Below are 11,170 nucleotides of genomic sequence, written 5' to 3' on the forward strand. Positions count from 1 at the left end.
CATAGATTAGATGCATATTTGAGAACGGAAAATAGGAGCTTAGCAATTAAATGCTTAAATTTACGGGAAGCATTGTGGCCAAAATGCAATGTGCTCTTGGATACTTTTTAAGTAGTTGAGATATCATTAGTGTCACATAGATGATAAATGAGAACGGATGGTTTGTCAAAATAATCTGTACTAATGCAAATACGAACTAAACCATGCATGGTTTCCCAAACTGTGGGTCGCGACCCCCGGGGGTAGAACTGTGCGCCGCGGCCGCCAACGCTACCCTTTTTGACCGGCGCGCCGCTGGTGAATTTTAGGCGAGCCGTTTAAATAATTTAAATATTGTCGCCGGGTGGTGTTTTGAGTTAATCCTCCTCCTCCGATTTATTAGACAATAACTTTTGTTCAAACCCTTATACAATTGAAAAATTTTGATTGCGCCGGTAAAAAAAATAGCACACTGGAGTACGTAAATCCCAAATATTTCGTTAAAAACGCGTAAATTTCAAAATCCGCTTAAAAGCGAAAACACGTAATTAAAAGGACTAACGAGTAATGCCCAGAATTCTTTGAGCGTTTTTGGAAAGAGCAGACAATTCATCGACTTTCAGTTAGCAAATGCAGACATTTTTATTTCTCTACCATTATTTGTAAAAGCGTGGCCAAAAGTATGTCAATCATTTTTCCGTCTGTAAATGCATTCAATAGAAACAGGAAAGTATATTTTTGTGTGTTCATCAAAGTCTCACTCTTCTTTGGAAGCGAAACATAATTTATGCGAGGTTTGGCATTCAAAACCATGATTTTTTTCTAGCATTTTTAAGCAGACTTCACTATCTTCTTCTTCTTCTTCTTCTTCTCTTCTTATATACATAAAAATGAATTTCTGTCTGTCTGACCTTTATAGACTCGAAAAATACTGAACCGATCGGCGTAAAAATTTGTATGGAGAGGTTTTTGGGGCCGGGGAAAGTTCTTAAGATGGTTCGAGACCCCTCCCTTCTTTTGAAAGTGGGGCTCCCATACAAATAAAACACCAATTTCATCACAACTCGAGAATTACTCAAGCAAATGGAACCTAATCTGGCATGTGGAGGTTTTGGAAGGAAAGATATGTTTCAGTTATGGTTTGAAACCCCTCTCTCTTTTGGAAATGGAGGCTCCCATACAAATGAACCAGAAATTTTTTGCATAACTCAAGAACTAATCAGAGAATAAATCAATTTGAGGCGAAACGAAGTTCGTCGGGTCTGCTAGTATTAAAATAAAAATAAGTCACGATTGCGTGAAATGTTTTTTATGAGGCGTATTAAGGAAACTCCAATCTTTCCAACGCTGACAAGTTTGTTGCTTGTACTGGTTTGGAACCTAATCGAAAGTTTGATTTTGTAAAACATATTATTGTAGAAAGGTAGAAAAAAGCTAGCAATTAATATCATGATTATGAATTATCACCTGAAAACGGTTTTAGATCAAATCATGCTTGAAAACGTTTTAAATAAGGTACACTGGGGGAAGTGGAAAAGGAAAAATCGATAGTGCATGTTTGAATTAGTGTAAAACCAGTTAAAATGATCTAAATGCGTTCAATTAAAATGGGCTATCAAAAACAGTCAATTTTGCACCAACTGTGTGGTAATTCATGCCATTTTGGCCGCTTGAAATCTATGGAAATAGCTTTTAAGATTAGGAGTTGTTTTTCCACTTACCCTAGTGGGATGGGGTAAGTGGAAAACCCATGTTACCTCGACCTTTAATAGTGATGAGTAGTTACGTATAACTAAAATCAATACGATAATTGCTCTGAGTATCTTTTGTGAAATAATTTCATCATCTTAACGGAATAGATCCTCAAGGAATTCTCGTAATAGCTAGGGGAGGGCTGGTTTTGCCTTCTCGGACACTAAGTGTACGTAAAATCTATATGTTCGTCCCAAAGATAAACTTTTTATAGGAAAAAATGGGCCTTACAGGGTAGTAACTGATCAACTTAGTTAAACGAATTGAGATGATGTCTGTATGTGCGTATTTGTATGTATGTGTGTGTGCAAAGCACGTACAAAATTATCAACTATTCTTAAGCACTTGTTCTTAAACAATTTGTTCGCAAAAAAATTGTATTCTACGGCGAAACTTGTTATGAATAAAATTTAATGTGAATTATAGAATATATTTACCTATCAGTGCTATTTCTAACCATCTTATACATTTTTTTCATATGTTAAACATGTGAAAGTCATCAATACCGATAGGTGGATTAATTAGGTCTTTTCTACTTTATATTAGTCCAATCACCACTGAAATCACAATGATAACAAAGAAGGAACATATTAAGATTCACAGCTATCGAAATAAACCCTGGAGGGAAGAGAGAAAATGCGTAATTAGAACATTATCCACTTCCCCCGCAGTGTTTGATACCTGGGGTAAGTGTAAAATCTTTGAATTATTTCCTTTCTTGGTACAAACCACTACCAATTGAATGGGATTAGTTTAATTGTATTATAATGGTCATCTGTGATATAAATTCACTTGAAAAAGGGACAATTGGTGCAAATAAGAATTGACTTTATGAATGCAAAAATAAACTTTTCGCGAAACCTAAAACTACAGTTTATGCGTTAACTGTGTTAGTGTATGTATTATACAAATTTCAACATAGTATTAGTGTGAGCATCAAAGTATATTCTTGCATTATGTTATGGTGTGGTAAAAACTGTAAAGTATGTACAATTCCAATTTTTCGAGCTGATTTTTACACTTACCCCCTTTTTCCACTTCCCCCAGTGTACCTTACCCTCATTATTGATAGGGGGAAAGACGGCTTTGGCAGGTTTTGTTCTATTATTGGCAGGGGGGTTTTTGTCGTCAAAATTTTATGAAATTTGGCCACAATATTCTTGTTTAGGCCAAATTTGAGCCTAGTCAGCCATAAAAAAAACCCCTGCCAATAATAGAACAAAACCTGCCAAAGCCGTCATTCCCCCTACCTTTATTGATTTTCATCTTAAAAATTATTGAAAATAAAAAAAACATGATAAAACGTGAACATTTTTTAATGCACAATTGCGATAAAACTAGCATTGACATTATGGTGAAGTTTTGACAGTCAGCATCGCTCACATGTAAGCAATATTGTTTCGAAAATCCCATGGTTCTTCCCATGGAATGTGGTTTCACAATTAGTATCACTATTTGAGAGTTCAAAAACGAAAAATAATATGGAAATATCTAAAAAAGCCAAGATTTGGGCTGAAATACTCCTCATTCCCGAGCAGGAGCGACGACCTCGATACCCAAAATTCCCAAGTAACATCCCAAGTAACAATTTCCATGCCTCTTGGATTTATCTAATTCTTATTGCGGACTTATGACAGCAATCACGAAGCTGATTGCTCAGTTTTATTGGCGCTCTTATTGCTGTCAATAAACCTCTCATAAGTCTGCTGAAAAATGCTTCAAACGTCAAATGCCTATTGACCATATGAACAGATCTATGGTAGTGATGAAGAGCGTAATAAATCCAATTTTCAACGCTCGAATAAAGCTACAATTTTTGGTCATAATGTGGTCAAATGAATTACCCTCATAAGAATGTTTGTATTGCGAAGAGTTTATGACGGTGTTTTATAAAAGCAAAATTTTTCTGATCAAATTCCATGATGGCCATATTGAAAACGGAAAAGCATTTCGCAGTCAGTGAAATATATCACTGAAATGCATGATTTAATGAAATTTTCACCGCTTATCATACTTTTTCCGATAAATAATTTCATTAATTAATAGTTTGGGCAAAAATACTAATCGATTTAGTGGACATCCTAGATGTTGTGGTAATCAATATTTTGGATTTATTTCCCTGAACTACGTTATATGGCTGGCGCGTGGTGTTCAACCTTACTTTTTTCACAACATTTGACCATAAAATCGGAAGCGCACTTCTTTTCAATGGTATTGAATCGAAAAAACAACCTGAAATAAAATATTATTTTGTTGTCATCATCATAATTTTCATCAACAATTAATTTTGTTATTATTTTTCTGCAAAGATTTGTTTCTCTTTTTTTAATGCAACATTTTGACAGCTGCCGCAGCCAAATTCCCTTTTTTGCGGGTGGTTTAAAAAGGGTTTCTAAATGCTCTTATAATAGGTTTATAGCGGTTATCTGGAGAGGGCCACTTGGCAATATCTTACTCTTATAGTGGTCATCAGAAGGTTGCCGTGTATTACTCGGTTTTATTGTTAGATCTTATAAATTGATCTTGAAAACCATTCTTAGAGCGGAATAAAACTGAAAATGTTACTTGGGATTTCAAGTTATAAGACCTAACAATAAAACTAACTATTAAACGGCAACCTTCTGATGACCACTATAAGAGTAAGATATGGCCAAGTGGCCCTCTCTAGATAACCACTATAAACCTGTTATAAGAGTATTTAGAAACCCCTTTCAAACCACCCGCAAAAAAGGGAATTTGGCTGCGGCAGCTGTCAAAAATGTTGCTTTGAAAAAAGAGAAACAAAACTCTGCAGAAAAATAATAACAAAATAAATTGTTGATGAAAAGTATGATGAGCAATATACTTCAATATACTTCCATTGAAATGAGGTGCGCCTTCGATTTTATTGTGAAAGTTAGTGAAAAAATGAGATCGAACATCATGTGCCCTCAAAATGATGTAGTTCTCGAAAAAAAAAATGTAAATTAATTATTATATATATTATATATATTATATTATATATATAACTGCATTATCATAAATCAACGCTGATTTTATATATAATCCACTTCAATGTATTTGTAACGAAAGTCAATTACCAAAAAGTATTTTACGCGATGAAAACATCCTCTAGTTATGAATTTCAGTGAACAGTTTCACAGACTGGAAAATGCTTCTCCGTTTCCAATATGGCCATCAGAGAATTCAATCAGAAAAATGTTGCTCTATTGAACACCGTTATAAACTTTTTGCAATACAAATATTCTTATTAGGGTTATTCATTTGACCACATTACGACCATAAATTTTGGCTTTATTCGAGCTTTGAAAATAGGATTCATCACGCTCTTCATCATAACCGAAGAGCTGCTCATAAATTCAATAGGCGTTTGACGTTTGAAGCATTTTCAGCATATTTATAGGAGGTTTATTGATAGCAATAAGAGTGACAATAAAACTAAGCAGCTAGTTATGGTGATTACTATTATAAATCCGCTATAAGAATTAAATAAATCCAAGAAGCATGGAAATTGTTACTTGGAATTGGTATGATTTAGCCTTACATAAGAGGTAATATACCAAAAAATAATACCAAAAACTTATATGCAGAATACTTGAGGCATACCATGCTTAGGTATTTCAATACCAAACGAATAATAATTGGTTATGCATTTGGTATTGAAATTCAATTTAATAACTGAGTTTGTTATGGCATAAGTGGCTTTGTTCTCTCCGAGGCAGCCAAGTTGGTTGCGACGAGACGGACGCAATGAGAAAACAGAACTGTGCAATAAAAATCCAATTCGACTAAATGCTGATGTCATATTAGCAATTTGGAGACAGTACTCGTCGATAGCAAATCCTTCCGCACGCGATGGCATATGAGCAAGTCAAACCACCTTTCTTTTGTCAGTGGAGATATATCAGCTTCCAACTTGATATTCTTCCCTCCCCTTCATACGGGAGCTTGGCAGAAGGAAGGTTGTGCGATATGTGCCATCACAAATATTGCCCTCCGCTCGCTTTCAAATCGACTTCTATAAAAACATTCTTCATGCCTGCCGTATCCTAACGGAACTATCAATTCTATACTTTCGCCTCTAATTCTATCATGAACATGTACGTCCAAGTTTGGAAGATGATATTAGCATTTCCATATCATTGTAAATCGTTTAACTTCACGTAGAAGTAACACACACACGAAATCATTAATTTAGTTATGGCATATTATTGTGCATATTATTAGTTTTTGGTATTATTCCTTTGGTATTTCACCTCTTATGCAGGGCTAGTTCATAATAGAGTACGGTATCAATAACAGAATTAAGTATTATTGAGCCAATTTCTCCTGCTCGGGGTACAACGGTGCGAGTCCCGGAAGGTTAATACTCTTCCAAAAATTATCCTTTATCAATGCTTAGAAAGATTCAATAGGAATTTCCTGGGAATAGTTTGGAGAATCCATCTTCTTGAGTACGGATTCGACTCCTTTTATTATAGACTTTACCGTGTCCCTCGCGTAATACAGTGATGTCAATACCAGCCAAAATAGTACTTGGTTATGAGTTCCGCTACAAGAGTTCTCGAACGTACACATCATCTGTCATTGTAGCGATTGTTGCAAACGTATTTGAGAGCAATGCACACTTACAAATTGCTTGCCAAATTATTGCTTTTTTACTGATTTTTCTAAATACGCTGGCTTATTAACATCGTCAATACTTTACCAACACAGATCGTGTATAACTGGTTCCGTGGAAGCATCTTATAATCAAATTTCATTCATAGTTCATCATTGCATAACAATCTTCCAAATAAAAGGTTATCGAATAAGTTATGGGCCCATATTCTGAAAATTACACGCTATGGAAATATTTGAACTCATATTTTTGTGTTCGATATCCTTTATTTTTACATCCAAAGTTTATCTTGTACGCAATATTGAATACAAGCTCCATAGTAACGACGACCTGTAATTTTAAAAGGTGATGGAAAAATTGCGGCTTGTTAATCACTTCTTTTTTCTTCTGTCTCCTGAAAGTCGGTAGTTCATTTTGTGTCTCCGGAGAAATAGCTGGATGAAATTGAAGCTCTCTAGAACGAACTAAAAAGTCGCCACCCACTCCGTGAAATTCCAACGATTTTCGTTCATCTCTAGTTTTTAGCAACCTTGCTGTCGTAAAATAGGTGGCTCTTCAATACAATCGTGCAATCCATTGTATTGGATATGGAAATAAGAATGCCTGCACAGTATAAAAATGTTACAGCATATATGACGTAACAAAAAGGCTCCGTTCGATTTGACTCATTTTTCCATCACTTTTTAAAATTACAGGTCGTCGTTACTATGGCGCTTGTATTCAATATTGCATACAAGAAAAAGTTGGATGTAAAATTAGAGGCTATTGAACACAAAAATGGGCGTTCAAATATTTCCATAGCGTGTAATTTTCAGAATTTTTAACTGTGTGGTACTTCCATCTCCAGGAATTCCTGGGACTTCTGAGTACTTACCCCTGCAGGAATAATGAAAAATTCTTCCACCAAAAATTCTTAATAACCTCGGAACATCTCTCCCCGGATATTCTGGGGAAACTTTTCGTCGCGAATATTGCGAAGTTGTTCTATAAGAGTTTTGAAATATTCTTGCTCAACAGGTTTTTGAAAAATCCTTCTTCAAGAGTTCCTTCTACAGAAATTTCCCACATTACTTATTCAGGATTTTTTTTTGGAAATTTACCCTCTAGAACAGCGGTTCTCAACCTTTTTCTTGAGAGGTACCCCTTGGCACATTTTAATTTATTGAGGTATCCCCTATTTTTTTGCTGTAAATGAAAATAAATGCAACTCATTAGATATATGGTCGGGGTTCAGCGAAACCGCACCATGCGCCTTTTTGACTGACTTGTGACACTTTAGAAACGGAAATCGTTTTATATCAATTCATTCGTACATTTATTGTTGGATATCCTCAGTTATAGGGTGGAAGGATATACAAGGCGCTTGGTGTGTTTTGAATGAACCCTGACCATATTAAAAATGGAACTGAAAATCCACAGAATACATGCCTCTCCATAAAGCTGGCTTAAATTTTGATTATTCCGAGCTCTTGAAGAAAGCTTCCAAGCCTCTTGAAAGGCGGCTTTCGAAGGCTTCTGAGCATCTTGAAATTACGTATCTAAGCCTCTTGAACGTAGGCATCCAAGTCCCTAGAAAGATAAATTCCATGCCCCTTGAAAAGAGACTTCCGGGCTTCCGGGCCTCTTGAAAGGAGGCTTCCGAGCCTCTTGAAAGGAAGCTTCCGAGCCTCTTGAAAGGAGGCTTCCGAGCCTCTTGAAAGGAGGCTTCCGAGCCTCTTGAAAGGAGGCTTCCGAGCCTCTTGAAAGGAGGCTTCCGAGCCTCTTGAAGGAGGTTCCAGGCCTATTGAAAGGAGACTTCCAGGCCTATTGAAAGGAGGCTTCAGGCCTCTTGAAAGGAGGCTTCCAGGCCTCTTGAAAAGAGGCTCTGAGCCTCTTGCAAGGAGGCCTGAGCCTCTTGAAAGGAGGCTTCCAGCCTCTTGAAAGGAGGATTCCGGGCCTCTTGAAAGGAGGCTTCCGGATCTCTTGAAAGGAGGCTTCCAGGCCTCTTGAAAGAAGGCTTCCGGGCCTCTTGAAAGGAGGCTTCCGTGCCTTTTGAAAGGAGCTTCCGGGCCTCTTAAAAGGAGGCTTCCGGGCCTCTTGAAAGAAGGCTTCAGAGCCTCTTGAAGTAAGGCTTCCGGGTTTCCTTAAAGGAGGCTTCCGGGCCTCTTGAAAGGAGGCTTCCGGGTCTCTTGAAAGGAGGCTTCCGGGCCTCTTGAAAGGAGGCTTCGGGCCTCTTGAAAGGAGGCTTCCAGGCCTCTTGAAAGGGGGCTTCCGGGCCTTTTAAAGGTGGGTTTCCGAGCCTCTTGAAGGGGGGCTCCCGGGCCTCTTGAAGGGGGGCTTCCGGGCCTCTGGAAGGGGGGCTTCCGGGCCTCTTGAAAGGGAGGCTTCCGGGCCTTTTAAAAGGAGGCTTCAGGGCTCTTGAAAGGAGGCTTCCAGGGCTCTTGAAAGGAGGCTTCAGGGCTCTTGAAAGGAGGCTTCCGGGCCTCTTGAAAGGAGGCTTCGGGCCTCTTGAAAGGAGGCTCTTGAAAGGAGGCTTGAGGCCTCTTGAAAGGAGGCTTCCAGAGCCTCTTGAAAGGAGGCTTCAGGCCTCTTGGAAGGAGGCTTCCAGGCCTCTTGAAAGGAGGCTTCCAGGCCTCTTGAAAGGAGGCTTCCAGGCCTCTTGAAGGGAGGCTTCCAGGCCTCTTGAAGAAGGCTTCCAGGCCTCTTGAAAGGAGGCTTCTGAGCCTCTTGAAGGGAGGCTTCCAGGCCTCTTGAAAGGAGGCTTCCAGGCCTCTTGAAAGGAGGCTTCTGAGGCCTCTTGAAAGGAGGCTGAGGCCTCTTGAAAGGAGGCTCTGAGTCTCTTGAAAGGAGGCTTCCGGGCCTCTTGAAAGAAGGCTTGAGGCCTCTTGAAGGAGGCTTCCAGGCCTCTTGAAAGGAGGCTTCTGAGCCTCTTGAAAGGAGGCTTCTGAGCCTCTTGAAAGGAGGCTTCCGGGCCTCTTGAAAGGAGGCTTCCGGGCCTCTTGAAAGGAGGCTGAGCCTCTTGAAGGAGGCTTCCAGGCCTCTTGAAGGAGGCTTGAGCCTCTTGAAAAGAGGCTTCCAGGCCTCTTGCAAGGAGGCTTGAGGCCTCTTGAAAGGAGGCTTCCGGGCCTCTTGAAAGAGGCTTCCAGGCCTCTTGCAAGGAGGCTTCAGGCCTCTTGAAAGGAGGCTTCCAGGCCTCTTGAAAGGAGGCTGGGCCTCTTGAAAGGAGGCTTCCGGGCCTCTTGAAAGGAGGCTGGGGCCTCTTGAAAGGAGGCTTCCGGGCCTCTTGAAAGGAGGCTTCCGGGCCTCTTGAAAGGAGGCTTCGGGCCTCTTGAAAGGAGGCTTCCGGGCCTCTTGAAAGGAGGCTTCCGGGCCTCTTGAAAGGAGGCTTCCGGGCCTCTTGAAAGGAGGCTTGGGCCTCTTGAAGGAGGCTTCGGGCCTCTTGAAAGGAGGCTTCCGGGCCTCTTGAAAGGAGGCTTCCAGGCCTCTTGAAAGGAGGCTTCAGGCCTCTTGAAAGGAGGCTTGAGGCCTCTTGAAAGGAGGCTTCTGAGCCTCTTGAAGGAGGCTTCCTGAGCCTCTTGAAAGAAGGCTTCCAGGCCTCTTGAAGGAGGCTTCCAGGCCTCTTGAAAGGAGGCTGGAGGCCTCTTGAAAGGAGGCTTCCAGGCCTCTTGAAAGGAGGCTTGAGCCTCTTGAAAGGAGGCTTCCAGGCCTCTTGAAAGGAGGCTTCCAGGCCTCTTGAAAGGAGGCTTCTGAGCCTCTTGAAGGAGGCTTCCAGGCCTCTTGAAGGAGGCTTCCAGGCCTCTTGAAAGGAGGCTTCCAGGCCTCTTGAAAGGAGGCTTCCGGGCCTCTTGAAAGGAGGCTGGGCCTCTTGAAAGGAGGCTTCTGAGGCCTCTTGAAAGGAGGCCTGAGCCTCTTGAAGGAGGCCTGAGCCTCTTGAAAGCAGTCTTCCGAGCCTCTTGAAAGGAGGCTTCCGAGCCTCTTGAAAGGAGGCTTCCGAGCCTCTTGAAAGGAGGCTTCCGAGCCTCTTGAAAGGAGGCTTCCGAGCCTCTTGAAAGGAGGCTTCCGAGCCTCTTGCAAGGAGGCTTTCGGAACTATTGAAAAGAGGATTTCGGACCTCTTTAAAGGTGGTTTCCGGTTCTCCTGAATAAGGGCTTTCAGAACTCTTCAAAAGAGGCTGTGCTATTTTTTTCTTAAGAAATACACTTCCTCCTTAGGAAATACACTTCACGAAGAATTCCTGGAAAAATCATTAGAGGAAATCGTAAAGAAATTCCTGACGAAATTATTGGAGGAGCCTTAGGTGAATGTTCCAATGGTATTCCCGATAGAATCCCTGGAGAAGCTAATAATGTAGATCTTATAGAAGCTCCTAGAGTGATTCCTAGAAGAGGAGGATTTCTGCAGGATTTGTAGAAATTCCCGAAGATATTCTCTAGAATTTAGTAAAAAACTTCTCCATAATGATATGGAAATGCTAATATCATCTTCCAAACTTGGACGTACATGTTCATGATAGCATTAGAGGCGAAAGTATAGAATTGATAGTTCCGTTAGGATACGGCAGGCATGAAGAATGTTTTTATAGAAGTCGATTTGAAAGCGAGCGGAGGGCAATATTTGTGATGGCACATATCGCACGACCTTCCTTCTGCCAAGCTCCCGTATGAAGGGAGGGAAGAATATCAGTGTGGAAGATATTCTCCATAATTTCCGAAGGAATGTTTTAAAAATAGAATTTTATGAGAGTTCTAGAAAAGCCTCATTCGGAACCAAATCACCTCAAAAAGAATATTAATTGAAGCAAACAATACAAGTGCACTTTCTCGCCACATTACAGTGTAA

Source organism: Armigeres subalbatus, chromosome 1 (genome assembly GCF_024139115.2).
Source record: "Armigeres subalbatus isolate Guangzhou_Male chromosome 1, GZ_Asu_2, whole genome shotgun sequence".
Classification (NCBI taxonomy): Eukaryota; Metazoa; Arthropoda; class Insecta; order Diptera; family Culicidae; genus Armigeres; species Armigeres subalbatus.